We start from the raw sequence: 26020 nt of genomic DNA, 5'->3' as shown, positions 1-26020 counted from the left end.
TGTCTGGCTGTCTGGCTGTCTAGGGCTCTGGCTGTCTGGCTGTCTCGCTGTCTTGGGCTCTGGCTGTCTGGCTGTCTGGGGTCTGCTTGTCTTGGGCTCTGACTGTCTGGCTGTCTTGGGCTCTGGCTGTCTTAGGCTCTGGCTGTCTGGCTGTCTTGCGGTCTGGGGCTCTGACTGTCTGGCTGTCTGGCTGTCTTGTGCTCTGGCTGTCTTGGGCTCTGGATGTCTGGCTGTCTGGCTGTCTGGCTGTCTGGGGCTCTGGCTGTCTGGCTGTCTTGCTGTCTGGGACTATCGCTGCCTGGGTCTATGGCTGTCTGGCGCTCTGGCTGTCGTGGGCTCCGGGGATCTGGCTATCTGGCTGTCTGGCTGTCTTGGGCTCTGTCTGTCAGTCTGGCTGTCCTGGGGTCTGGCTGACTTGGGGTCTGGCTGTCTGGGGCTCTGGCTGTCTTGCTGTCTGGGTCTATGGCTGTCTGGGTCTATGGCTGTCTGGGGCTCTGGCTGTCTGGGGCTTTAAGGCTCTGGCTGTCTGGGGCTCTGGCTGTCTTGGGCTCTGGCTATCTGGCTGTCTGGCTGTGTTGCGCTCTGGCGGTCTGGCTGTCTTGGGCTCTGGCTATCTGGCTGTCAGCCTGTCATGGGCTCTCTCTGTCTGGCTGTCTTGGGCTTTGCCTGTCTTGGGCTCTGGCTGTCTGGCTATCTGGCTGTCTTGCTCTCTTGGGCTCTGGCTGGCTGGCTGTCTTGGGCGCTGGCTATCTGGCTATCTGGCTGTCTGGGGCTCTGGCTCTCTGGGGCTCTGGCTGTCTGGCTGTCTGGGGCTCTGTCTGTTTGGCTGTCTTGGGCTTTGGATGTCTGGCTGTCTGGCTGTCTTGGGCTCTGGCTGTCTGGCTGTCTGGGGCTCTGGCTGTCTGGCTGTCTGGATGTCTTGGGCTCTGGCTGTCTTGGGCTCTGACTGTCCGGCTGTCTAGGGCTCTGGCTGTCTTGGGCTCTGGCTGTCTGGCTGTCTGGCTGTCTTGGGCTCTGGCTGTCTGGCTGTCTTGGGCTCTGGCTGTCTGTCTGGCTGTCCTGGGGTCTGGCTGTCTCGGGCTCTGGCTGTCTGGGGCTCTGGCTGTCTCGGGCTCTGGCTGTCTGGCTGTCTGGGGCTCTGGCTGTCTGGCTGTCTGGGGCTCTGGCTGTCTGTGGCTCAGGCTGTTTGGCTGTCTGGGGCTGTGGCTGTCTGGGGCTCTGGCTGCCTGGCTGTCTGGGGCTCTGGCTGTCTGACTGTCTTGGGCTCTGGCTGTCTGGCTGTCTGGCTGTCTGGGGCTCTGGCTGTCTGGGGCTCTGGCTGTCTGGCTGTCTGGCTGTCTTGGGCTCTGGCTGTCTGGCTGTCTGGCTGTCTTGGGCTGTGGCTGTCTGGTTGTCTTGGGCTATGGCTGTCTGGGGCTCTGGCTGTCTGACTGTCCTGGGCTCTGGCTGTCTGGCGGTCTGGCTGTCTTGGGCTCTGGCTGTCTGGCTGTCTGCCTGACATGGGCTCTGTCTGTCTGTCTGTCTTGGGCTTTGCCTGTCTTGGGCTCTGGCTGTCTGGCTGTCTGCCTGACATGGGCTCTGTCTGTCTGTCTGTCTTGGGCTTTGCCTGTCTTGGGCTCTGGCTGTCTGGCTATCTGGCTGTCTTACTGTCTTGGGTTCTGTCTGGCTGGCTGTCTTGGGCGCTGGCGCTCTGGCTATCTGGCTGTCTGGCTGTCTGGGGCTCTGGCTCTCTGGGGCTCTGGCTGTCTGGCTGTCTGTGGCTCTGTCTGTCTGGCTGTCTTGGGCTTTGGATGTCTGGCTGTCTGGCTATCTTGGGCTCTGGCTGTCTGGCTGTCTGGGTCTCTGGCTGTCTGGCTGTCTGGCTCTCTGGCTGTCTAGGGCTCTGGCTGTCTGGCTGTCTCGCTGTCTTGGGCTCTGGCTGTCTGGCTGTCTGGGGTCTGCTTGTCTTGGGCTCTGACTGTCTGGCTGTCTTGGGGTCTGGCTGTCTTAGGCTCTGGCTGTCTGGCTGTCTTGCGGTCTGGGGCTCTGACTGTCTGGCTGTCTGGCTGTCTTGTGCTCTGGCTGTCTTGGGCTCTGGATGTCTGGCTGTCTGGCTGTCTGGCTGTCTGGGGCTCTGGCTGTCTGGCTGTCTGCGGCTCTGGGGCTCTGGCTGTCTGGCTGTCTGGCTGTCTTGGGCTGTGGCTGTCTGGTTGTCTTGGGCTATGGCTGTCTGGGGCTCTGGCTGTCTGGCTGTCTGTCTGTCTTGGGCTCTGGCTGTCTGGTTGTCCTGGGCTCTGGTTATCTGGCTGTCTGGCTGTCTTGGGTTCTGGCTGTGTAGCTGTCTGGCTGTCTTGGGCTCTGGCTGTCTGTCTGGCTGTCCTGGGGTCTGGCTGTCTTGGACTCTGGCTGTCTGGGGCTCTGGCTGTCTGGGGCTTTAAGGCTCTGGCTGTCTGGGGCTCTGGCTGTCTGGGGCTCTGGCGGTCTGGCTGTCTGGCTGTCTTGGGCTCTGGCGTTCTGGCTGTCTTGGGCTCTGGCTGTCTGGCTGTCTGCCTGTCTTGGGCTCTCTCTGTCTGGCTGTCTTGGGCTTTGCCTGTCTTGGGCTCTGGCTGTCTGGCTATCTGGCTGTCTTACTGTCTTGGGCTCTGGCTGGCTGGCTGTATTGGGCGCTGGCGCTCTGGCTAGCTGGCTGTCTGGCTGTCTGGGGCTCTGGCTCTCTGGGGCTCTGGCTGTCTGGGGCTCTGTCTGTCTGGCTGTCTTGGGCTCTGGATGTCTGGCTGTCTGGCTGTCTTGGGCACTGGCTGACTGGCTGTCTTGGGCTCTGGCTGTCTGGGGCTCCGGCTGTCTTGGGCCCTGGCGCTCTGGCTGTCGTGGGCTTCGGGGCTCTGGCTATCTGGCTGTCTGGATGTCTTGGGCTCTGTCTGTCAGTCTGGCTGTCCTGGGGTTCTGGCTGACTTGGGGTCTGGCTGTCTGGGGCTCTGTCTGTCTGGCTGTCTTGGGCTTTGGATGTCTGGCTGTCTGGTTGTCTTGGGCTCTGGCTGTCTGGCTGTCTGGGGCTCTGGCTGTCTGGCTGTCTGGATGTCTTGGGCTCTGGCTGTCTTGAGCTCTGGCTGTCTGGCTATCTTGGGCTTTAGCTGTCTGGCTGTCTGGCTGTCTTTGGCTCTGGCTGTTTGGGCTCTGGCTGTCTGGCTGTCTGGCTGTCTAGGGCTCTGGCTGTCTGGGGTCTGCCTGTCTTGGGCTCTGGCTGTCTGGCTGTCTTGGGCTCTGGCGCTCTGGCTGTCTGGCTGTCTTGTGCTCTCGCTGTCTGGCTGTCTTGGGCTATGGCTATCTGGCTTTCTGGCTGTCTGGGGCTTTGGCTGTCTGGCTGTCTTGGGCTCCGGCTATCTTGGGCTCTGGCTGTCTTGCGGTCTGGGGCACTGGCTGTCTGGCTGTCTGGCTGTCTTGGGCTCGGCCTGTCTTGGGCTCTGGCTGTCTGGCTGTCTTGGGCTCTGGCTGTCTGGCTGTCTTGGGCTCTGGCTGTCTTGGGCTCTGGCGGTCTGGCTGTCTGGCTGTCTTGGGCTCTGGCTGTCTGGATGTCTTGAGCTCTGGCTGTCTGGCTGTCCTGGGCTCTGGCTGTCTTGCTGTCTGGCTGTCTAGCGCTCTGGCTGTCGGAATCTCTGGCTGTCTTAGGCTCTGCCTGTCTGGTTGTCTGGGGCTCTGGCTGTCTGGGGCTCTGGCTGTCTGGGGCTCTGGCTGTCTGGCTGTCTGGCTGTCTTGGGCTCTGGCTGTCTGGCTGTCTGGCTGTCTTCAGCTGTGGCTGTCTGGTTGTCTTGGGCTATGGCTGTCTGGGGCTCTGGCTGTCTGACTGTCCTGGGCTCTGGCTGTCTGGCGGTCTGGCTGTCTTGGGCTCTGGCTGTCTGGCTGTCTGCCTGACATGGGCTCTGTCTGTCTGTCTGTCTTGGGCTTTGCCTGTCTTGGGCTCTGGCTGTCTGGCTGTCTGCCTGACATGGGCTCTGTCTGTCTGTCTGTCTTGGGCTTTGCCTGTCTTGGGCTCTGGCTGTCTGGCTATCTGGCTGTCTTACTGTCTTGGGCTCTGGCTGGCTGGCTGTCTTGGGCGCTGGCGCTCTGGCTATCTGGCTGTCTGGCTGTCTGGGGCTCTGGCTCTCTGGGGCTCTGGCTGTCTGGCTGTCTGTGGCTCTGTCTGTCTGGCTGTCTTGGGCTTTGGATGTCTGGCTGTCTGGCTATCTTGGGCTCTGGCTGTCTGGCTGTCTGGGTCTCTGGCTGTCTGGCTGTCTGGCTGTCTAGGGCTCTGGCTGTCTGGCTGTCTCGCTGTCTTGGGCTCTGGCTGTCTGGCTGTCTGGGGTCTGCTTGTCTTGGGCTCTGACTGTCTGGCTGTCTTGGGCTCTGGCTGTCTTAGGCTCTGGCTGTCTGGCTGTCTTGCGGTCTGGGGCTCTGACTGTCTGGCTGTCTGGCTGTCTTGTGCTCTGGCTGTCTTGGGCTCTGGATGTCTGGCTGTCTGGCTGTCTGGCTGTCTGGGGCTCTGGCTGTCTGGCTGTCTTGCTGTCTGGGACTATCGCTGCCTGGGTCTATGGCTGTCTGGCGCTCTGGCTGTCGTGGGCTCCGGGGATCTGGCTATCTGGCTGTCTGGCTGTCTTGGGCTCTGTCTGTCAGTCTGGCTGTCCTGGGGTCTGGCTGACTTGGGGTCTGGCTGTCTGGGGCTCTGGCTGTCTTGCTGTCTGGGTCTATGGCTGTCTGGGTCTATGGCTGTCTGGGGCTCTGGCTGTCTGGGGCTTTAAGGCTCTGGCTGTCTGGGGCTCTGGCTGTCTTGGGCTCTGGCTATCTGGCTGTCTGGCTGTGTTGCGCTCTGGCGGTCTGGCTGTCTTGGGCTCTGGCTATCTGGCTGTCAGCCTGTCATGGGCTCTCTCTGTCTGGCTGTCTTGGGCTTTGCCTGTCTTGGGCTCTGGCTGTCTGGCTATCTGGCTGTCTTGCTCTCTTGGGCTCTGGCTGGCTGGCTGTCTTGGGCGCTGGCTATCTGGCTATCTGGCTGTCTGGGGCTCTGGCTCTCTGGGGCTCTGGCTGTCTGGCTGTCTGGGGCTCTGTCTGTTTGGCTGTCTTGGGCTTTGGATGTCTGGCTGTCTGGCTGTCTTGGGCTCTGGCTGTCTGGCTGTCTGGGGCTCTGGCTGTCTGGCTGTCTGGATGTCTTGGGCTCTGGCTGTCTTGGGCTCTGACTGTCCGGCTGTCTAGGGCTCTGGCTGTCTTGGGCTCTGGCTGTCTGGCTGTCTTGGGCTCTGGCGGTCTGGCTGTCTTGGTGTCTGGGGCTCTGGCTGTCTGGCTGTCTGGGGCTCTGGCTCTCTGGCTGTCTGGCTGTCTGGGGCTCTGGCTGTCTGGCTGTCTGGGTCTCTGGCTGTCTGGGGCTCTGGCTGTCTGGCTGTCTGGCTGTCTGGGGATCTGGCTGTCTGGCTGTCTGGGGCTCTGGCTGTCTGCGGCTCTGTCTGTCTGCCTGTCTTGGGCTCTGGCTGTCTGGGGCTCTGGCCGTCTGGTTGTCCTGGGCTCTGGCTGTCTGCGGCTCTGTCTCTCTGCCTGTCTTGGGCTTTGGCTGTCTGGGGCTCTGGCTGTCTGGCTGTCTGGGACTATGGCTGTCTGGGGCTCTGGCTGTCTGGCTGTCTTGGGCCCTGGCTGTCTGGCTGTCTGGGGCTCTGGCTGTCTGGGGCTCTGGCTGTCTGGCTGTCTGGGACTATGGCTGTCTGGGGCTCTGGCTGTCTGGCTGTCTGGGGCTCTGGCTGTCTGGCTGTCTGCGGCTCTGGGGCTCTGGCGCTCTGGGTGTCTTAGGCTCTGGCTGTCTTGGACTCTGGCTGTCTGGCTGTCTGGCTGTCTTCGGCTCTGGGGCTCTGGCTGTCTGGCTGTCTTAGTGTCTGGCTGTCTGGCTGTCTTGGGCTCTGGCTGTCTGGTTGTCTTGGGCTATGGCTGTCTGGGGCTCTGGCTGTCTGGCTGTCTGGCTGTCTTGGGCTCTGGCTGTCTGGTTGTCCTGGGCTCTGGCTGTCTGGCTGTCTGGCTGTCTGGGGCTCTGGCTGTCTGGGGCTCCGGGGCTCTGGCTATCTGGCTGTCTGGCTGTCTTAGGTCCTGGCTGTCTAGCTGTCTGGCTGTCTTGGGCTCTGGCTGTCTGTCTGGCTGTCCTGGGGTCTGGCTGTCTTGGGTCTGGCTGTCTGGGGCTCTGGCTGTCTTGGGCTTTGGCGGTCTGGCTATCTGGCTGTCTGGCTCTCTGGGGCTCTGGCTCTCTGGGGCTCTGGCTGTCTGGCTGTCTGGGTCTCTGTCTGTCTGGCTGTCTTGGGCTTTGGATGTCTGGCTGTCTGGCTGTCTTGGGCTCTGTCTGTCTGGCTGTCTGGGGCTCTGTCTGTCTGTCTGTCTTGGGCTTTGGATGTCTGGCTGTCTGGCTGTCTAGGGCTCTGGCTGTCTGGCTGTCTGGGGCTCTGGCTGTCTGGCTGTCTGGCTGTCTAGGGCTGTGGCTGTCTGGCTGTCTCGCTGTCTTGGGCTCTGGCTGTCTGGCTGTCTGGGGTCTGCTTGTCTTGGGCTCTGGCTGTCTGGCTGTCTTGGGCTCTGGCTGTCTGGCTGTCTGGCTGTCTTGGGCTCTGGCTGTCTTAGGCTCTGGCTGTCTGGCTGTCTAACTGTCTGGGTCTCTGGCTATCTGGCTGTCTGGCTGTCTGGGACTCTGGCTGTCTGGCTGTCTGGGACTCTGGATGTCTGGCTGTCTGGCTGTCTGGCTGTCTGGGGCTATGGCTGTCTGGCTGTCCTGGGCTCTGGCTGTCTTGGGCTCTGGCTGTCTTGGGCTCTGGCGGTCTGGCTGTCTGGCTGTGTTGCGCTCTGGCGGTCTGGCTGTCTTGTGCTCTGTGTATCTGGCTGTCTGCCTGTCTTGGGCTCTCTCTGTCTGGCTGTCTTGGGCTTTGCCTGTCTTGGGCTCTGGCTGGCTGGCTGTCTTGGGCGCTGGCGCTCTGGCTATCTGGCTGTCTGGCTGTCTGGGGCTCTGGCTCTCTGGGGCTCTGGCTGTCTGGCTGTCTGGGGCTCTGTCTGCTTCGCTGTCTTGGGCTTTGGATGTCTGGCTGTCTGGCTGTCTTGGGCTCTGGCTGTCTGGCTGTCTGGGGCTCTGGCTGTCTGGCTGTCTGGATGTCTTGGGCTCTGGCTGTCTTGGGCTCTGACTGTCCGGCTGTCTAGGGCTCTGGCTGTCTGGCTGTCTTGGGCTCTGGCGGTCTGGCTGTCTGGGTGTCTGGGGCTCTGGCTGTCTGGCTGTCTGGGGCTCTGGCTCTCTGGCTGTCTGGCTGTCTGGGGCTCTGGCTGTCTGGCTGTCTGGCTGTCTGGGGCTCTGGCTGTCTGGCTGTCTGGGTCTCTGGCTGTCTGGGGCTCTGGCTGTCTGGCTGTCTGGCTGTCTGGGGATCTGGCTGTCTGGCTGTCTGGGGCTCTGGCTGTCTGCGGCTCTGTCTGTCTGCCTGTCTTGGGCTCTGGCTGTCTGGGGCTCTGGCTGTCTGGTTGTCCTGGGCTCTGGCTGTCTGCGGCTCTGTCTCTCTGCCTGTCTTGGGCTTTGGATGTCTGGGGCTCTGGCTGTCTGGGGCTCTGGCTGTCTGGCTGTCTGGGACTATGGCTGTCTGGGGCTCTGGCTGTCTGGCTGTCTTGGGCCCTGGCTGTCTGGCTGTCTGGGGCTCTGGCTGTCTGGGGCTCTGGCTGTCTGGGACTATGGCTGTCTGGGGCTCTGGCTGTCTGGCTGTCTGGGGCTCTGGCTGTCTGGCTGTCTGCGGCTCTGGGGCTCTGGCGCTCTGGGTCTCTTAGGCTCTGGCTGTCTTGGACTCTGGCTGTCTGGCTGTCTGGCTGTCTTCGGCTCTGGGGCTCTGGCTGTCTGGCTGTCTTAGTGTCTGGCTGTCTGGCTGTCTTGGGCTCTGGCTGTCTGGTTGTCTTGGGCTATGGCTGTCTGGGGCTCTGGCTGTCTGGCTGTCTGGCTGTCTTGGGCTCTGGCTGTCTGGTTGTCCTGGGCTCTGGCTGTCTGGCTGTCTGGCTGTCTGGGGCTCTGGCTGTCTGGGGCTCCGGGGCTCTGGCTATCTGGCTGTCTGGCTGTCTTAGGTCCTGGCTGTCTAGCTGTCTGGCTGTCTTGGGCTCTGGCTGTCTGTCTGGCTGTCCTGGGGTCTGGCTGTCTTGGGTCTGGCTGTCTGGGGCTCTGGCTGTCTTGGGCTTTGGCGGTCTGGCTATCTGGCTGTCTGGCTCTCTGGGGCTCTGGCTCTCTGGGGCTCTGGCTGTCTGGCTGTCTGGGTCTCTGTCTGTCTGGCTGTCTTGGGCTTTGGATGTCTGGCTGTCTGGCTGTCTTGGGCTCTGTCTGTCTGGCTGTCTGGGGCTCTGTCTGTCTGTCTGTCTTGGGCTTTGGATGTCTGGCTGTCTGGCTGTCTAGGGCTCTGGCTGTCTGGCTGTCTGGGGCTCTGGCTGTCTGGCTGTCTGGCTGTCTAGGGCTCTGGCTGTCTGGCTGTCTCGCTGTCTTGGGCTCTGGCTGTCTGGCTGTCTGGGGTCTGCTTGTCTTGGGCTCTGGCTGTCTGGCTGTCTAACTGTCTGGGTCTCTGGCTATCTGGCTGTCTGGCTGTCTGGGACTCTGGCTGTCTGGCTGTCTGGGACTCTGGATGTCTGGCTGTCTGGCTGTCTGGCTGTCTGGGGCTATGGCTGTCTGGCTGTCCTGGGCTCTGGCTGTCTTGGGCTCTGGCTGTCTTGGGCTCTGGCGGTCTGGCTGTCTGGCTGTGTTGCGCTCTGGCGGTCTGGCTGTCTTGTGCTCTGTGTATCTGGCTGTCTGCCTGTCTTGGGCTCTCTCTGTCTGGCTGTCTTGGGCTTTGCCTGTCTTGGGCTCTGGCTGGCTGGCTGTCTTGGGCGCTGGCGCTCTGGCTATCTGGCTGTCTGGCTGTCTGGGGCTCTGGCTCTCTGGGGCTCTGGCTGTCTGGCTGTCTGGGGCTCTGTCTGCTTCGCTGTCTTGGGCTTTGGATGTCTGGCTGTCTGGCTGTCTTGGGCTCTGGCTGTCTGGCTGTCTGGGGCTCTGGCTGTCTGGCTGTCTGGATGTCTTGGGCTCTGGCTGTCTTGGCCTCTGGCTGTCTGGCTATCTTGGGCTTTAGCTGTCTGGCTGTCTGGCCGTCTTGGGCTTTGCCTGTTTTGGGCTCTGGCTGTCTGGCTGTCTGGCTGTCTTGACCTCTTGCTGTCTGGCTGGCTGTCTTGGGATCTGGCTTTCTTGAGCTCTGGCTGTCTGGTTGTCTGGGGCTCTGGCTGTCTGAGGCTCTGGCTGTCTGGCTGTCTGGCTGTCTGGGGATCTGGCTGTCTGGCTGTCTGGGGCTCTGGCTGTCTGGGGCTCTGGCTGTCTGGCTGTCTGGGACTATGGCTGTCTGGCTGTCTGGGGCTCTGGCTGTCTGGTTGTCTGGGGCTCTGTCTGTCCGCGGCTCTGTCTCTCTGGCTGTCCTGGGCTTTGGCTGTCTGGGGCTCTGGCTGTCTCTCTGTCTGGGACTATGGCTGTCTGGGACTATGGCTGTCTGGGGCTCTGGCTGTCTGGCTGTCTGGGGCTCTGGCTGTCTGGCTGTCTGCGGCTCTGGGGCTCTGGCGCTCTGGGTGTCTTAGGCTCTGGCTGTCTTGGACTCTGGCTGTCTGGCTGTCTGGCTGTCTTCGGCTCTGGGGCTCTGGCTGTCTGGCTGTCTTAGGGTCTGGCTGTCTGGCTGTCTGGCTGTCTTGGGCCCTGGCTGTCTGGTTGTCTTGGGCTATGGCTGTCTGGGGCTCTGGCTGTCTGGCTGTCTGGCTGTCTTGGGCTCTAGCTGTCTGGTTGTCCTGGGCCCTGGCTGTCTGGCTGTCTGGCTGTCTGGGGCTCTGGCTGTCTGGGGCTCCGGGGCTCTGGCTATCTGGCTGTCTGGCTGTCTTAGGTCCTGGCTGTCTAGCTGTCTGGCTGTCTTGGGCTCTGGCTGTCTGTCTGGCTGTCCTGGGGTCTGGCTGTCCTGGGGTCTGGCTGTCTTGGGTCTGGCTGTCTGGGGCTCTGGCTGTCTGGGGCTCTGGCTGTCTGGGACTATGGCTGTCTGGGGCTCTGGCTGTCTGGCTGTCTGGGGCTCTGGCTGTCTGGCTGTCTGCGGCTCTGGGGCTCTGGCGCTCTGGGTGTCTTAGGCTCTGGCTGTCTTGGACTCTGGCTGTCTGGCTGTCTGGCTGTCTTCGGCTCTGGGGCTCTGGCTGTCTGGCTGTCTTAGGGTCTGGCTGTCTGGCTGTCTTGGGCTCTGGCTGTCTGGTTGTCTTGGGCTATGGCTGTCTGGGGCTCTGGCTGTCTGGCTGTCTGGCTGTCTTGGGCTCTGGCTGTCTGGTTGTCCTGGGCTCTGGCTGTCTGGCTGTCTGGCTGTCTGGGGCTCTGGCTGTCTGGGGCTCCGGGGCTCTGGCTGTCTGGCTGTCTGGCTGTCTTAGGTCCTGGCTGTCTAGCTGTCTGGCTGTCTTGGGCTCTGGCTGTCTGTCTGGCTGTCCTGGGGTCTGGCTGTCTTGGGTCTGGCTGTCTGGGGCTCTGGCTGTCTTGGGCTTTGGCCGTCTGGCTATCTGGCTGTCTGGCTCTCTGGGGCTCTGGCTCTCTGGGGCTCTGGCTGTCTGGCTGTCTGGGTCTCTGTCTGTCTGGCTGTCTTGGGCTTTGGATGTCTGGCTGTCTGGCTGTCTTGGGCTCTGTCTGTCTGGCTGTCTGGGGCTCTGTCTGTCTGGCTGTCTTGGGCTTTGGATGTCTGGCTGTCTGCATGTCTTGAGCTCTGGCTGTCTGGCTGTCTAGGGCTCTGGCTGTCTGGCTGTCTCGCTGTCTTGGGCTCTGGCTGTCTGGCTGTCTGGGGTCTGCTTGTCTTGGGCTCTGGCTGTCTGGCTGTCTTGGGCTCTGGCTGTCTGGCTGTCTGGCTGTCTTGGGCTCTGGCTGTCTGGGGTCTGCCTGTCTTGGGCTCTGGCTGTCTGGCTGTCTTGGGCTCTGGAGCTCTGGCTGTCTGGCTGTCTTGTGCTCTCGCTGTCTGGCTGTCTTGGGCTATGGCTATCTGGCTTTCTGGCTGTCTGGGGCTTTGGCTGTCTGGCTGTCTTGGGCTCCGGCTGTCTTGGGCTCTGGCTGTCTTGCGGTCTGGGGCACTGGCTGTCTGGCTGTCTGGCTGTCTTGGGCTCGGCCTGTCTTGGGCTCTGGCTGTCTGGCTGTCTTGGGCTCTGGCACTCTGGCTCTCTGGCTCTCTGGCTGTCTTGGGCTCTGGCGGTCTGGCTGTCTGGCTGTCTTGGGCTCTGGCTGTCTGGATGTCTTGAGCTCTGGCTGTCTGGCTGTCCTGGGCTCTGGCTGTCTTGCTGTCTGGCTGTCTAACGCTCTGGCTGTCTGAATCTCTGGCTGTCTTAGGCTCTGCCTGTCTGGTTGTCTGGGGCTCTGGCTGTCTGGGGCTCTGGTTGTCTGTCTGTCTGGGGCTCTGGCTGTCTGGGGCTCTGGCTGTCTGGCTGTCTGGGGCTCTGGCTGTCTGGGGCTCTGGCTGTCTTGGGCTCTGGCGCTCTGGCTGTCTGGCTGTCTTGGGCTGTGGCTGTCTGGGGCTCTGGCTGTCTGGCTGTTTGGCTTTCTTGGGCTCTGGCTGTCTGGTTGTCCTGGGCTCTGGCTGTCTGGCTGTCTGGCTGTCTTGGGCTCTGGCTGTCTGGCTGTCTTGGGCTCTGGCTGTCTGTCTGGCTGTCCTGGGGTCTGGCTGTCTCGGGCTCTGGCTGTCTGGGGCTCTGGCTGTCTCAGGCTCTGGCTGTCTGGCTGTCTGGGGCTCTGGCTGTCTGGCTGTCTGGGGCTGTGGCTGTCTGTGGCTCAGGCTGTTTGGCTGTCTGGGGCTGTGGCTGTCTGGGGCTCTGGCTGCCTGGCTGTCTGGGGCTCTGGCTGTCTGACTGTCTTGGGCTCTGGCTGTCTGGCTGTCTGGCTGTCCGGGGCTCTGGCTGTCTGGGGCTCTGGCTGTCTGGCTGTCTGGCTGTCTTGGGCTCTGGCTGTCTGGCTGTCTGGCTGTCTTGGGCTGTGGCTGTCTGGTTGTCTTGGGCTATGGCTGTCTGGGGCTCTGGCTGTCTGACTGTCCTGGGCTCTGGCTGTCTGGCGGTCTGGCTGTCTTGGGCTCTGGCTGTCTGGCTGTCTGCCTGACATGGGCTCTGTCTGTCTGTCTGTCTTGGGCTTTGCCTGTCTTGGGCTCTGGCTGTCTGGCTATCTGGCTGTCTTACTGTCTTGGGTTCTGTCTGGCTGGCTGTCTTGGGCGCTGGCGCTCTGGCTATCTGGCTGTCTGGCTGTCTGGGGCTCTGGCTCTCTGGGGCTCTGGCTGTCTGGCTGTCTGTGGCTCTGGCGGTCTGGCTGTCTGGCTGTCTTGGGCTCTGGCTGTCTGGATGTCTTGAGCTCTGGCTGTCTGTCTGTCCTGGGCTCTGGCTGTCTTGCTGTCTGGCTGTCTAGCGCTCTGGCTGTCTGAATCTCTGGCTGTCTTAGGCTCTGCCTGTCTGGTTGTCTGGGGCTCTGGCTGTCTGGGGCTCTGGTTGTCTGTCTGTCTGGGGCTCTGGCTGTCTGGGGCTTTGGCTCTCTGGCTGTCTGGGGCTCTGGCTGTCTGGGGCTCTGGCTGTCTTGGGCTCTGGCGCTCTGGCTGTCTGGCTGTCTTGGGCTGTGGCTGTCTGGGGCTCTGGCTGTCTGGCTGTTTGGCTTTCTTGGGCTCTGGCTGTCTGGTTGTCCTGGGCTCTGGCTGTCTGGCTGTCTGGCTGTCTTGGGCTCTGGCTGTCTGGCTGTCTTGGGCTCTGGCTGTCTGTCTGGCTGTCCTGGGGTCTGGCTGTCTCGGGCTCTGGCTGTCTGGGGCTCTGGCTGTCTCGGGCTCTGGCTGTCTGGCTGTCTGGGGCTCTGGCTGTCTGGCTGTCTGGGGCTGTGGCTGTCTGTGGCTCAGGCTGTTTGGCTGTCTGGGGCTGTGGCTCTCTGTGGCTCAGGCTGTTTGGCTGTCTGGGGCTGTGGCTGTCTGGGGCTCTGGCTGCCTGGCTGTCTGGGGCTCTGGCTGTCTGACTGTCTTGGGCTCTGGCTGTCTGGCTGTCTGGCTGTCTGGGGCTCTGGCTGTCTGGGGCTCTGGCTGTCTGGCTGTCTGGCTGTCTTGGGCTCTGGCTGTCTGGCTGTCTGGCTGTCTTGGGCTGTGGCTGTCTGGTTGTCTTGGGCTATGGCTGTCTGGGGCTCTGGCTGTCTGACTGTCCTGGGCTCTGGCTGTCTGGCGGTCTGGCTGTCTTGGGCTCTGGCTGTCTGGCTGTCTGCCTGACATGGGCTCTGTCTGTCTGTCTGTCTTGGGCTTTGCCTGTCTTGGGCTCTGGCTGTCTGGCTATCTGGCTGTCTTACTGTCTTGGGTTCTGTCTGGCTGGCTGTCTTGGGCGCTGGCGCTCTGGCTATCTGGCTGTCTGGCTGTCTGGGGCTCTGGCTCTCTGGGGCTCTGGCTGTCTGGCTGTCTGTGGCTCTGTCTGTCTGGCTGTCTTGGGCTTTGGATGTCTGGCTGTCTGGCTATCTTGGGCTCTGGCTGTCTGGCTGTCTGGGTCTCTGGCTGTCTGCTGTCTGGCTGTCTGGCTGTCTAGGGCTCTGGCTGTCTGGCTGTCTCGCTGTCTTGGGCTCTGGCTGTCTGGCTGTCTGGGGTCTGCTTGTCTTGGGCTCTGACTGTCTGGCTGTCTTGGGCTCTGGCTGTCTTAGGCTCTGGCTGTCTGGCTGTCTTGCGGTCTGGCGCTCTGACTGTCTGGCTGTCTGGTGCTCTGGCTGTCTTGGGCTCTGGCTGTCTGGCTGTCTGGCTGTCTGGGGTTCTGGCTGTCTGGCTGTCTGCGGCTCTGGGGCTCTGGCTGTCTGGCTGTCTTGCTGTCTGGGACTATCGCTGCCTGGGTCTATGGCTGTCTGGGGCTCTGGCTGTCTTGGGCTTTGGCGGTCTGGCTATCTGGCTGTCTGGCTGTCTGGGGCTCTGGCTCTCTGGGGCTCTGGCTGTCTGGCTGTCTGGGGCTCTGTCTGTTTGGCTGTCTTGGGCTTTGGATGTCTGGCTGTCTGGCTGTCTGGGGCTCTGGCTGTCTGGGGCTCCGGGGCTCTGGCTATCTGGCTGTCTGGCTGTCTTAGGTCCTGGCTGTCTAGCTGTCTGGCTGTCTTGGGCTCTGGCTGTCTGTCTGGCTGTCCTGGGGTCTGGCTGTCTTGGGTCTGGCTGTCTGGGGCTCTGGCTGTCTTGGGCTTTGGCGGTCTGGCTATCTGGCTGTCTGGCTCTCTGGGGCTCTGGCTCTCTGGGGCTCTGGCTGTCTGGCTGTCTGGGTCTCTGTCTGTCTGGCTGTCTTGGGCTTTGGATGTCTGGCTGTCTGGCTGTCTAGGGCTCTGGCTGTCTGGCTGTCTGGGGCTCTGGCTGTCTGGCTGTCTGGCTGTCTAGGGCTCTGGCTGTCTGGCTGTCTCGCTGTCTTGGGCTCTGGCTGTCTGGCTGTCTGGGGTCTGCTTGTCTTGGGCTCTGGCTGTCTGGCTGTCTTGGGCTCTGGCTGTCTGGCTGTCTGGCTGTCTTGGGCTCTGGCTGTCTTAGGCTCTGGCTGTCTGGCTGTCTAACTGTCTGGGTCTCTGGCTATCTGGCTGTCTGGCTGTCTGGGACTCTGGCTGTCTGGCTGTCTTGGGCTCTGGATGTCTGGCTGTCTGGCTGTCTGGCTGTCTGGGGCTATGGCTGTCTGGCTGTCCTGGGCTCTGGCTGTCTTGGGCTCTGGCTGTCTTGGGCTCTGGCGGTCTGGCTGTCTGGCTGTGTTGCGCTCTGGCGGTCTGGCTGTATTGTGCTCTGTGTATCTGGCTGTCTGCCTGTCTTGGGCTCTCTCTGTCTGGCTGTCTTGGGCTTTGCCTGTCTTGGGCTCTGGCTGGCTGGCTGTCTTGGGCGCTGGCGCTCTGGCTATCTGGCTGTCTGGCTGTCTGGGGCTCTGGCTGTCTAGGGCTCTGGCTGTCTGGCTGTCTGGGGCTCTGTCTGCTTCGCTGTCTTGGGCTTTGGATGTCTGGCTGTCTGGCTGTCTTGGGCTCTGGCTGTCTGGCTGTCTGGGGCTCTGGCTGTCTGTCTGTCTGGCTGTCTGGGGCTCTGGCTGTCTGGGGCTCTGGCTGTCTGGCTGTCTGGCTGTCTTGGGCTCTGGCTGTCTGGCTTTCTGGCTGTCTTGGGCTGTGGCTGTCTGGTTGTCTTGGGCTATGGCTGTCTGGGGCTCTGGCTGTCTGACTGTCCTGGGCTCTGGCTGTCTGGTGGTCTGGCTGTCTTGGGCTCTGGCTGTCTGGCTGTCTGCCTGACATGGGCTCTGTCTGTCTGTCTGTCTTGGGCTTTGCCTGTCTTGGGCTCTGGCTGTCTGGCTATCTGGCTGTCTTACTGTCTTGGGTTCTGTCTGGCTGGCTGTCTTGGGCGCTGGCGCTCTGGCTATCTGGCTGTCTGGCTGTCTGTGGCTCTGTCTGTCTGGCTGTCTTGGGCTTTGGATGTCTGGCTGTCTGGCTATCTTGGGCTCTGGCTGTCTGGCTGTCTGGGTCTCTGGCTGTCTGATGTCTGGCTGTCTGGCTGTCTAGGGCTCTGGCTGTCTGGCTGTCTTGCTGTCTTGGGCTCTGGCTGTCTGGCTGTCTGGGGCCTGCTTGTCTTGGGCTCTGACTGTCTGGCTGTCTTGGGCTCTGGCTGTCTTAGGCTCGGGCTGTCTGGCTGTCTTGCGGTCTGGGGCTCTGACTGTCTGGCTGTCTGGCTGTCTTGTGCTCTGGCTGTCTTGGGCTCTGGCTGTCTGGCTGTCTGGCTGTCTGGGGCTCTGGCTGTCTGGCTGTCTGCGGCTCTGGGGCTCTGGCTGTCTGGTTGTCTTGCTGTCTGGGACTATCGCTGCCTGGGTCTATGGCTGTCTGGGGCTCTGGCTGTCTGGGGCTTTAAGGCTCTGGCTGTCTGGGGCTCTGGCGCTCTGGCTGTCGTGGGCTCCGGGGCTCTGGCTATCTGGCTGTCTGGCTGTCTTGGGCTCTGTCTGTCAGTCTGGCTGTCCTGGGGTCTGGCTGACTTGGGGTCTGGCTGTCTGGGTCTCTGGCTGTCTTGCTGTCTGGGACAATCACTGTCTGGGTCTATGGCTGTCTGGTGCTCTGGCTGTCTGGGGCTTTAAGGCTCTGGCTGTCTGGGGCTCTGGCTGTCTTGGGCTCTGGCGGTCTGGCTGTCTGGCTGTGTTGCGCTCTGGTGGTCTGGCTGTCTTGAGCTCTGGCTATCTGGCTGTCAGCCTGTCATGGGCTCTCTCTGTCTGGCTGTCTTGGGCTTTGCCTGTCTTGGGCTCTGGCTGTCTGGCTATGTGGCTGTCTTGCTGTCTTGGGCTCTGGCTGGCTGGCTGTCTTGGGCGCTGGCGCTCTGGCTATCTGGCTGTCTGGCTGTCTGGGGCTCTGGCTCTCTGGGGCTCTGGCTGTCTGGCTGTCTGGGGCTCTGTCTGTTTGGCTGTCTTGGGCTTTGGATGTCTGGCTGTCTGGCTGTCTTGGGCTCTGGCTGTCTGGCTGTCTGGGGCTCTGGCTGTCTGGCTGTCTGGCTGTCTGGGGCTCTGGCTGTCTGGGGCTCCGGGGCTCTGGCTATCTGGCTGTCTGGCTGTCTTAGGTCCTGGCTCTCTAGCTGTCTGGCTGTCTTGGGCTCTGGCTGTCTGTCTGGCTGTCCTGGGGTCTGGCTGTCTTGGGTCTGGCTGTCTGGGGCTCTGGCTGTCTTGGGCTTTGGCGGTCTGGCTGTCTGGCTGTCTGGTGATCTGGCTGTCTGGCTGTCTGGGGCTCTGGCTGTCTGCGGCTCTGTCTGTCTGCCTGTCTTGGGCTCTGGCTGTCTGGGGCTCTGGCTGTCTGGCTGTCTGGGGCTCTGTCTGTCTGCGGCTCTATCTGTCTGCCTGTCTTGGGCTTTGGCTGTCTTGGGCTCTGGCTGTCTGGCTGTCTGGGACTATGGCTGTCTGGGGCTCTGGCTGTCTGGCTGTCTTGGGCTCTGGCTGTCTGGCTGTCTGGGGCTCTGGCTGTCTGGGGCTCTGGCTGTCTGGCTGTCTGGGACTATGGCTGTCTGGGGCTCTGGCTGTCTGGCTGTCTGCGGTTCTGGGGCTCTGGCGCTCTGGGTGTCTTAGGCTCTGGCTGTCTTGGACTCTGGCTGTCTGGCTGTCTGGCTGTCTTCGGCTCTGGGGCTCTGGCTGTCTGGCTGTCTTAGGGTCTGGCTGTCTGGCTGTCTGGCTGTCTTGGGCTCTGGATGTCTGGTTGTCTTGGGCTATGGCTGTCTGGGGCTCTGGCTGTCTGGCTGTCTGGCTGTCTTGGGCTCTGGCTGTCTGGTTGTCCTGGGCTATGGCTGTCTGGCTGTCTGGCTGTCTGGGGCTCTGGCTGTCTGGCTGTCTTAGGGTCTGGCTGTCTGGCTGTCTGGCTGTCTTGGGCTCTGGCTGTCTGGTTGTCTTGGGCTATGGCTGTTTGGGGCTCTGGCTGTCTGGCTGTCTGGCTGTCTTGGGCTCTGGCTGTCTGGTTGTCCTGGGCTCTGGTTATCTGGCTGTCTGGCTGTCTTGGGTTCTGGCTGTCTAGCTGTCTGGCTGTCTTGGGCTCTGGCTGTCTGTCTGGCTGTCCTGGGGTCTGGCTGTCTTGGACTCTGGCTGTCTGGGGCTCTGGCTGTCTGGGGCTTTAAGGCTCTGGCTGTCTGGGGCTCTGGCTGTCTGGGGCTCTGGCGGTCTGGGTGTCTGGCTGTCTTGGGCTCTGGCGGTCTGGCTGTCTTGGGCTCTGGCTGTCTGGCTGTCTGCCTGTCTTGGGCTCTCTCTGTCTGGCTGTCTTGGGCTTTGCCTGTCTTGGGCTCTGGCTGTCTGGCTGTCTGGGTCTCTGTCTGTCTGGCTGTCTTGGGCTTTGGATGTCTGGCTGTCTGGCTGTCTTGGGCTCTGTCTGTCTGGCTGTCTGGGGCTCTGTCTGTCTGTCTGTCTTGGGCTTTGGATGTCTGGCTGTCTGGCTGTCTAGGGCTCTGGCTGTCTGGCTGTCTGGGGCTCTGGCTGTCTGGCTGTCTAGGGCTCTGGCTGTCTGGCTGTCTCGCTGTCTTGGGCTCTGGCTGTCTGGCTGTCTGGGGTCTGCTTGTCTTGGGCTCTGGCTGTCTGGCTGTCTTGGGCTCTGGCTGTCTGGCTGTCTGGCTGTCTTGGGCTCTGGCTGTCTGGGGTCTGTCTGTCTTGGGCTCTGCCTGTCTGGCTGTCTTGGGCTCTGGCGCTCTGGCTGTCTGGCTGTCTTGTGCTCTCGCTGTCTGGCTGTCTTGGGCTATGGCTATCTGGCTTTCTGGCTGTCTGGGGCTTTGGCTGTCTGGCTGTCTTGGGCTCCGGCTGTCTTGGGCTCTGGCTGTCTTGCGGTCTGGGGCACTGGCTGTCTGGCTGTCTGGCTGTCTTGGGCTCGGCCTGTCTTGGGCTCTCTCTGTCTGGCTGTCTTGGGCTTTGCCTGTCTTGGGCTCTGGCTGTCTGGCTATCTGGCTGTCTTACTGTCTTGGGCTCTGGCTGGCTGGCTGTAATGGGCGCTGGCGCTCTGGCTAGCTGGCTGTCTGGCTGTCTGGGGCTCTGGCTCTCTGGGGCTCTGGCTGTCTGGGGCTCTGTCTGTCTGGCTGTCTTGGGCTTTGGATGTCTGGCTGTCTGGCTGTCTTGGGCACTGGCTGACTGGCTGTCTTGGGCTCTGGCTGTCTGGGGCTCCGGCTGTCTTGGGCTCTGGCGCTCTGGCTGTCGTGGGCTTCGGGGCTCTGGCTATCTGGCTGTCTGGATGTCTTGGGCTCTGTCTGTCAGTCTGGCTGTCCTGGGGTTCTGGCTGACTTGGGGTCTGGCTGTCTGGGGCTCTGGCTGTCTTGCTGTCTGGGACTATCACTGTCTGGGTCTATGGCTGTCTGGGGCTCTGGCTGTCTGGGGCTTTAAGGCTCTGGCTGTCTGGGGCTCTGGCTGTCTGGGGCTCTGGCTGTCTGGGGCTCTGTCTGTCTGGCTGTCTTGGGCTTTGGATGTCTGGCTGTCTGGCTGTCTTGGGCTCTGGCTGTCTGGCTGTCTGGGGCTCTGGCTGTCTGGCTGTCTGGATGTCTTGGGCTCTGGCTGTCTTGAGCTCTGGCTGTCTGGCTATCTTGGGCTTTAGATGTCTGGCTGTCTGGCTGTCTTGGGCTCTGGCTGTTTGGGGTCTGCCTGTTTTGGGCTCTGGCTGTCTGGCTGTCTTGGGCTCTGGAGCTCTGGCTGTCTGGCTGTCTTGTGCTCTCGCTGTCTGGCTGTCTTGGGCTATGGCTATCTGGCTTTCTGGCTGTCTGGGGCTTTGGCTGTCTGGCTGTCTTGGGCTCCGGCTGTCTTGGGCTCTGGCTGTCTTGCGGTCTGGGGCACTGGCTGTCTGGCTGTCTGGCTGTCTTGGGCTCGGCCTGTCTTGGGCTCTGGCTGTCTGGCTGTCTTGGGCTCTGGCACTCTCGCTCTCTGGCTCTCTGGCTGTCTTGGGCTCTGGCGGTCTGGCTGTCTGGCTGTCTTGGGCTCTGGCTGTCTGGATGTCTTGAGCTCTGGCTGTCTGGCTGTCCTGGGCTCTGGCTGTCTTGCTGTCTGGCTGTCTAGCGCTCTGGCTGTCTGAATCTCTGGCTGTCTTAGGCTCTGCCTGTCTGGTTGTCTGGGGCTCTGGCTGTCTGGGGCTCTGGTTGTCTGTCTGTCTGGGGCTCTGGCTGTCTGGGGCTTTGGCTGTCTGGCTGTTCTGGGCTCCGGCTGTCTTGGGCTCTGGCTGTCTTGCGGTCTGGGGCACTGGCTGTCTGGCTGTCTGGCTGTCTTGGGCTCGGCCTGTCTTGGGCTCTGGCTGTCTGGCTGTCTTGGGCTCTGGCACTCTGGCTCTCTGGCTGTCTTGGGCTCTGGCGGTCTGGCTGTCTGGCTGTCTTGGGCTCTGGCTGTCTGGATGTCTTGAGCTGTGGCTGTCTGGCTGTCCTGGGCTCTGGCTGTCTTGCTGTCTGGCTGTCTAACGCTCTGGCTGTCTGAATCTCTGGCTGTCTTAGGCTCTGCCTGTCTGGCTGTCTTGGGCTGTGGCTGTCTGGGGCTCTGGCTGTCTGGCTGTTTGGCTTTCTTGGGCTCTGGCTGTCTGGTTGTCCTGGGCTCTGGCTGTCTGGCTGTCTGGCTGTCTTGGGCTCTGGCTGTCTGGCTGTCTTGGGCTCTGGCTGTCTGTCTGGCTGTCCTGGGGTCTGGCTGTCTCGGGCTCTGGCTGTCTGGGGCTCTGGCTGTCTCGGGCTCTGGCTGTCTGGCTGTCTGGGGCTCTGGCTGTCTGGCTGTCTGGGGCTCTGGCTGTCTGTGGCTCAGGCTGTTTGGCTGTCTGGGGCTGTGGCTGTCTGGGGCTCTGGCTGCCTGGCTGTCTGGGGCTCTGGCTGTCTGACTGTCTTGGGCTCTGGCTGTCTGGCTGTCTGGCTGTCTGGGGCTCTGGCTGTCTGGGGCTCTGGCTGTCTGGCTGTCTGGCTGTCTTGGGCTCTGGCTGTCTGGCTGTCTGGCTGTCTTGGGCTGTGGCTGTCTGGTTGTCTTGGGCTATGGCTGTCTGGGGCTCTGGCTGTCTGACTGTCCTGGGCTCTGGCTGTCTGGCGGTCTGGCTGTCTTGGGCTCTGGCTGTCTGGCTGTCTGCCTGACATGGGCTCTGTCTGTCTGTCTGTCTTGGGCTTTGCCTGTCTTGGGCTCTGGCTGTCTGGCTGTCTGCCTGACATGGGCTCTGTCTGTCTGTCTGTCTTGGGCTTTGCCTGTCTTGGGCTCTGGCTGTCTGGCTATCTGGCTGTCTTACTGTCTTGGGTTCTGTCTGGCTGGCTGTCTTGGGCGCTGGCGCTCTGGCTATCTGGCTGTCTGGCTGTCTGGGGCTCTGGCTCTCTGGGGCTCTGGCTGTCTGGCTGTCTGTGGCTCTGTCTGTCTGGCTGTCTTGGGCTTTGGATGTCTGGCTGTCTGGCTATCTTGGGCTCTGGCTGTCTGGCTGTCTGGGTCTCTGGCTGTCTGGCTGTCTGGCTCTCTGGCTGTCTAGGGCTCTGGCTGTCTGGCTGTCTCGCTGTCTTGGGCTCTGGCTGTCTGGCTGTCTGGGGTCTGCTTGTCTTGGGCTCTGACTGTCTGGCTGTCTTGGGGTCTGGCTGTCTTAGGCTCTGGCTGTCTGGCTGTCTTGCGGTCTGGGGCTCTGACTGTCTGGCTGTCTGGCTGTCTTGTGCTCTGGCTGTCTTGGGCTCTGGATGTCTGGCTGTCTGGCTGTCTGGCTGTCTGGGGCTCTGGCTGTCTGGCTGTCTGCGGCTCTGGGGCTCTGGCTGTCTGGCTGTCTGGCTGTCTTGGGCTGTGGCTGTCTGGTTGTCTTGGGCTATGGCTGTCTGGGGCTCTGGCTGTCTGGCTGTCTGTCTGTCTTGGGCTCTGGCTGTCTGGTTGTCCTGGGCTCTGGTTATCTGGCTGTCTGGCTGTCTTGGGTTCTGGCTGTGTAGCTGTCTGGCTGTCTTGGGCTCTGGCTGTCTGTCTGGCTGTCCTGGGGTCTGGCTGTCTTGGACTCTGGCTGTCTGGGGCTCTGGCTGTCTGGGGCTTTAAGGCTCTGGCTGTCTGGGGCTCTGGCTGTCTGGGGCTCTGGCGGTCTGGCTGTCTGGCTGTCTTGGGCTCTGGCGTTCTGGCTGTCTTGGGCTCTGGCTGTCTGGCTGTCTGCCTGTCTTGGGCTCTCTCTGTCTGGCTGTCTTGGGCTTTGCCTGTCTTGGGCTCTGGCTGTCTGGCTATCTGGCTGTCTTACTGTCTTGGGCTCTGGCTGGCTGGCTGTATTGGGCGCTGGCGCTCTGGCTAGCTGGCTGTCTGGCTGTCTGGGGCTCTGGCTCTCTGGGGCTCTGGCTGTCTGGGGCTCTGTCTGTCTGGCTGTCTTGGGCTCTGGATGTCTGGCTGTCTGGCTGTCTTGGGCACTGGCTGACTGGCTGTCTTGGGCTCTGGCTGTCTGGGGCTCCGGCTGTCTTGGGCCCTGGCGCTCTGGCTGTCGTGGGCTTCGGGGCTCTGGCTATCTGGCTGTCTGGATGTCTTGGGCTCTGTCTGTCAGTCTGGCTGTCCTGGGGTTCTGGCTGACTTGGGGTCTGGCTGTCTGGGGCTCTGTCTGTCTGGCTGTCTTGGGCTTTGGATGTCTGGCTGTCTGGTTGTCTTGGGCTCTGGCTGTCTGGCTGTCTGGGGCTCTGGCTGTCTGGCTGTCTGGATGTCTTGGGCTCTGGCTGTCTTGAGCTCTGGCTGTCTGGCTATCTTGGGCTTTAGCTGTCTGGCTGTCTGGCTGTCTTGGGCTCTGGCTGTTTGGGCTCTGGCTGTCTGGCTGTCTGGCTGTCTAGGGCTCTGGCTGTCTGGGGTCTGCCTGTCTTGGGCTCTGGCTGTCTGGCTGTCTTGGGCTCTGGCGCTCTGGCTGTCTGGCTGTCTTGTGCTCTCGCTGTCTGGCTGTCTTGGGCTATGGCTATCTGGCTTTCTGGCTGTCTGGGGCTTTGGCTGTCTGGCTGTCTTGGGCTCCGGCTATCTTGGGCTCTGGCTGTCTTGCGGTCTGGGGCACTGGCTGTCTGGCTGTCTGGCTGTCTTGGGCTCGGCCTGTCTTGGGCTCTGGCTGTCTGGCTGTCTTGGGCTCTGGCACTCTGGCTCTCTGGGGCTCTGGCTGTCTTGGGCTCTGGCGGTCTGGCTGTCTGGCTGTCTTGGGCTCTGGCTGTCTGGATGTCTTGAGCTCTGGCTGTCTGGCTGTCCTGGGCTCTGGCTGTCTTGCTGTCTGGCTGTCTAGCGCTCTGGCTGTCGGAATCTCTGGCTGTCTTAGGCTCTGCCTGTCTGGTTGTCTGGGGCTCTGGCTGTCTGGGGCTCTGGCTGTCTGGGGCTCTGGCTGTCTGGCTGTCTGGCTGTCTTGGGCTCTGGCTGTCTGGCTGTCTGGCTGTCTTCAGCTGTGGCTGTCTGGTTGTCTTGGGCTATGGCTGTCTGGGGCTCTGGCTGTCTGACTGTCCTGGGCTCTGGCTGTCTGGCGGTCTGGCTGTCTTGGGCTCTGGCTGTCTGGCTGTCTGCCTGACATGGGCTCTGTCTGTCTGTCTGTCTTGGGCTTTGCCTGTCTTGGGCTCTGGCTGTCTGGCTGTCTGCCTGACATGGGCTCTGTCTGTCTGTCTGTCTTGGGCTTTGCCTGTCTTGGGCTCTGGCTGTCTGGCTATCTGGCTGTCTTACTGTCTTGGGTTCTGTCTGGCTGGCTGTCTTGGGCGCTGGCGCTCTGGCTATCTGGCTGTCTGGCTGTCTGGGGCTCTGGCTCTCTGGGGCTCTGGCTGTCTGGCTGTCTGTGGCTCTGTCTGTCTGGCTGTCTTGGGCTTTGGATGTCTGGCTGTCTGGCTATCTTGGGCTCTGGCTGTCTGGCTGTCTGGGTCTCTGGCTGTCTGGCTGTCTGGCTGTCTAGGGCTCTGGCTGTCTGGCTGTCTCGCTGTCTTGGGCTCTGGCTGTCTGGCTGTCTGGGGTCTGCTTGTCTTGGGCTCTGACTGTCTGGCTGTCTTGGGCTCTGGCTGTCTTAGGCTCTGGCTGTCTGGCTGTCTTGCGGTCTGGGGCTCTGACTGTCTGGCTGTCTGGCTGTCTTGTGCTCTGGCTGTCTTGGGCTCTGGATGTCTGGCTGTCTGGCTGTCTGGCTGTCTGGGGCTCTGGCTGTCTGGCTGTCTTGCTGTCTGGGACTATCGCTGCCTGGGTCTATGGCTGTCTGGCGCTCTGGCTGTCGTGGGCTCCGGGGATCTGGCTATCTGGCTGTCTGGCTGTCTTGGGCTCTGTCTGTCAGTCTGGCTGTCCTGGGGTCTGGCTGACTTGGGGTCTGGCTGTCTGGGGCTCTGGCTGTCTTGCTGTCTGGGTCTATGGCTGTCTGGGTCTATGGCTGTCTGGGGCTCTGGCTGTCTGGGGCTTTAAGGCTCTGGCTGTCTGGGGCTCTGGCTGTCTTGGGCTCTGGCTATCTGGCTGTCTGGCTGTGTTGCGCTCTGGCGGTCTGGCTGTCTTGGGCTCTGGCTATCTGGCTGTCAGCCTGTCATGGGCTCTCTCTGTCTGGCTGTCTTGGGCTTTGCCTGTCTTGGGCTCTGGCTGTCTGGCTATCTGGCTGTCTTGCTCTCTTGGGCTCTGGCTGGCTGGCTGTCTTGGGCGCTGGCTATCTGGCTATCTGGCTGTCTGGGGCTCTGGCTCTCTGGGGCTCTGGCTGTCTGGCTGTCTGGGGCTCTGTCTGTTTGGCTGTCTTGGGCTTTGGATGTCTGGCTGTCTGGCTGTCTTGGGCTCTGGCTGTCTGGCTGTCTGGGGCTCTGGCTGTCTGGCTGTCTGGATGTCTTGGGCTCTGGCTGTCTTGGGCTCTGACTGTCCGGCTGTCTAGGGCTCTGGCTGTCTTGGGCTCTGGCTGTCTGGCTGTCTTGGGCTCTGGCGGTCTGGCTGTCTGGGTGTCTGGGGCTCTGGCTGTCTGGCTGTCTGGGGCTCTGGCTCTCTGGCTGTCTGGCTGTCTGGGGCTCTGGCTGTCTGGCTGTCTGGGTCTCTGGCTGTCTGGGGCTCTGGCTGTCTGGCTGTCTGGCTGTCTGGGGATCTGGCTGTCTGGCTGTCTGGGGCTCTGGCTGTCTGCGGCTCTGTCTGTCTGCCTGTCTTGGGCTCTGGCTGTCTGGGGCTCTGGCCGTCTGGTTGTCCTGGGCTCTGGCTGTCTGCGGCTCTGTCTCTCTGCCTGTCTTGGGCTTTGGCTGTCTGGGGCTCTGGCTGTCTGGCTGTCTGGGACTATGGCTGTCTGGGGCTCTGGCTGTCTGGCTGTCTTGGGCCCTGGCTGTCTGGCTGTCTGGGGCTCTGGCTGTCTGGGGCTCTGGCTGTCTGGCTGTCTGGGACTATGGCTGTCTGGGGCTCTGGCTGTCTGGCTGTCTGGGGCTCTGGCTGTCTGGCTGTCTGCGGCTCTGGGGCTCTGGCGCTCTGGGTGTCTTAGGCTCTGGCTGTCTTGGACTCTGGCTGTCTGGCTGTCTGGCTGTCTTCGGCTCTGGGGCTCTGGCTGTCTGGCTGTCTTAGTGTCTGGCTGTCTGGCTGTCTTGGGCTCTGGCTGTCTGGTTGTCTTGGGCTATGGCTGTCTGGGGCTCTGGCTGTCTGGCTGTCTGGCTGTCTTGGGCTCTGGCTGTCTGGTTGTCCTGGGCTCTGGCTGTCTGGCTGTCTGGCTGTCTGGGGCTCTGGCTGTCTGGGGCTCCGGGGCTCTGGCTATCTGGCTGTCTGGCTGTCTTAGGTCCTGGCTGTCTAGCTGTCTGGCTGTCTTGGGCTCTGGCTGTCTGTCTGGCTGTCCTGGGGTCTGGCTGTCTTGGGTCTGGCTGTCTGGGGCTCTGGCTGTCTTGGGCTTTGGCGGTCTGGCTATCTGGCTGTCTGGCTCTCTGGGGCTCTGGCTCTCTGGGGCTCTGGCTGTCTGGCTGTCTGGGTCTCTGTCTGTCTGGCTGTCTTGGGCTTTGGATGTCTGGCTGTCTGGCTGTCTTGGGCTCTGTCTGTCTGGCTGTCTGGGGCTCTGTCTGTCTGTCTGTCTTGGGCTTTGGATGTCTGGCTGTCTGGCTGTCTAGGGCTCTGGCTGTCTGGCTGTCTGGGGCTCTGGCTGTCTGGCTGTCTGGCTGTCTAGGGCTCTGGCTGTCTGGCTGTCTCGCTGTCTTGGGCTCTGGCTGTCTGGCTGTCTGGGGTCTGCTTGTCTTGGGCTCTGGCTGTCTGGCTGTCTTGGGCTCTGGCTGTCTGGCTGTCTGGCTGTCTTGGGCTCTGGCTGTCTTAGGCTCTGGCTGTCTGGCTGTCTAACTGTCTGGGTCTCTGGCTATCTGGCTGTCTGGCTGTCTGGGACTCTGGCTGTCTGGCTGTCTGGGACTCTGGATGTCTGGCTGTCTGGCTGTCTGGCTGTCTTGGGCTCTGGCTGTCTGTCTGGCTGTCCTGGGGTCTGGCTGTCTTGGACTCTGGCTGTCTGGGGCTCTGGCTGTCTGGGGCTTTAAGGCTCTGGCTGTCTGGGGCTCTGGCTGTCTGGGGCTCTGGCGGTCTGGCTGTCTGGCTGTCTTGGGCTCTGGCGTTCTGGCTGTCTTGGGCTCTGGCTGTCTGGCTGTCTGCCTGTCTTGGGCTCTCTCTGTCTGGCTGTCTTGGGCTTTGCCTGTCTTGGGCTCTGGCTGTCTGGCTATCTGGCTGTCTTACTGTCTTGGGC

This window comes from Chlamydotis macqueenii, chromosome W, assembly GCF_036417535.1.
Source record: "Chlamydotis macqueenii isolate bChlMac1 chromosome W, bChlMac1.mat, whole genome shotgun sequence".
NCBI lineage: Eukaryota > Metazoa > Chordata > Aves > Otidiformes > Otididae > Chlamydotis > Chlamydotis macqueenii.
The sequence above is the reverse complement of the archived record's forward strand: the minus strand, read 5'-3'. Positions refer to the sequence as shown.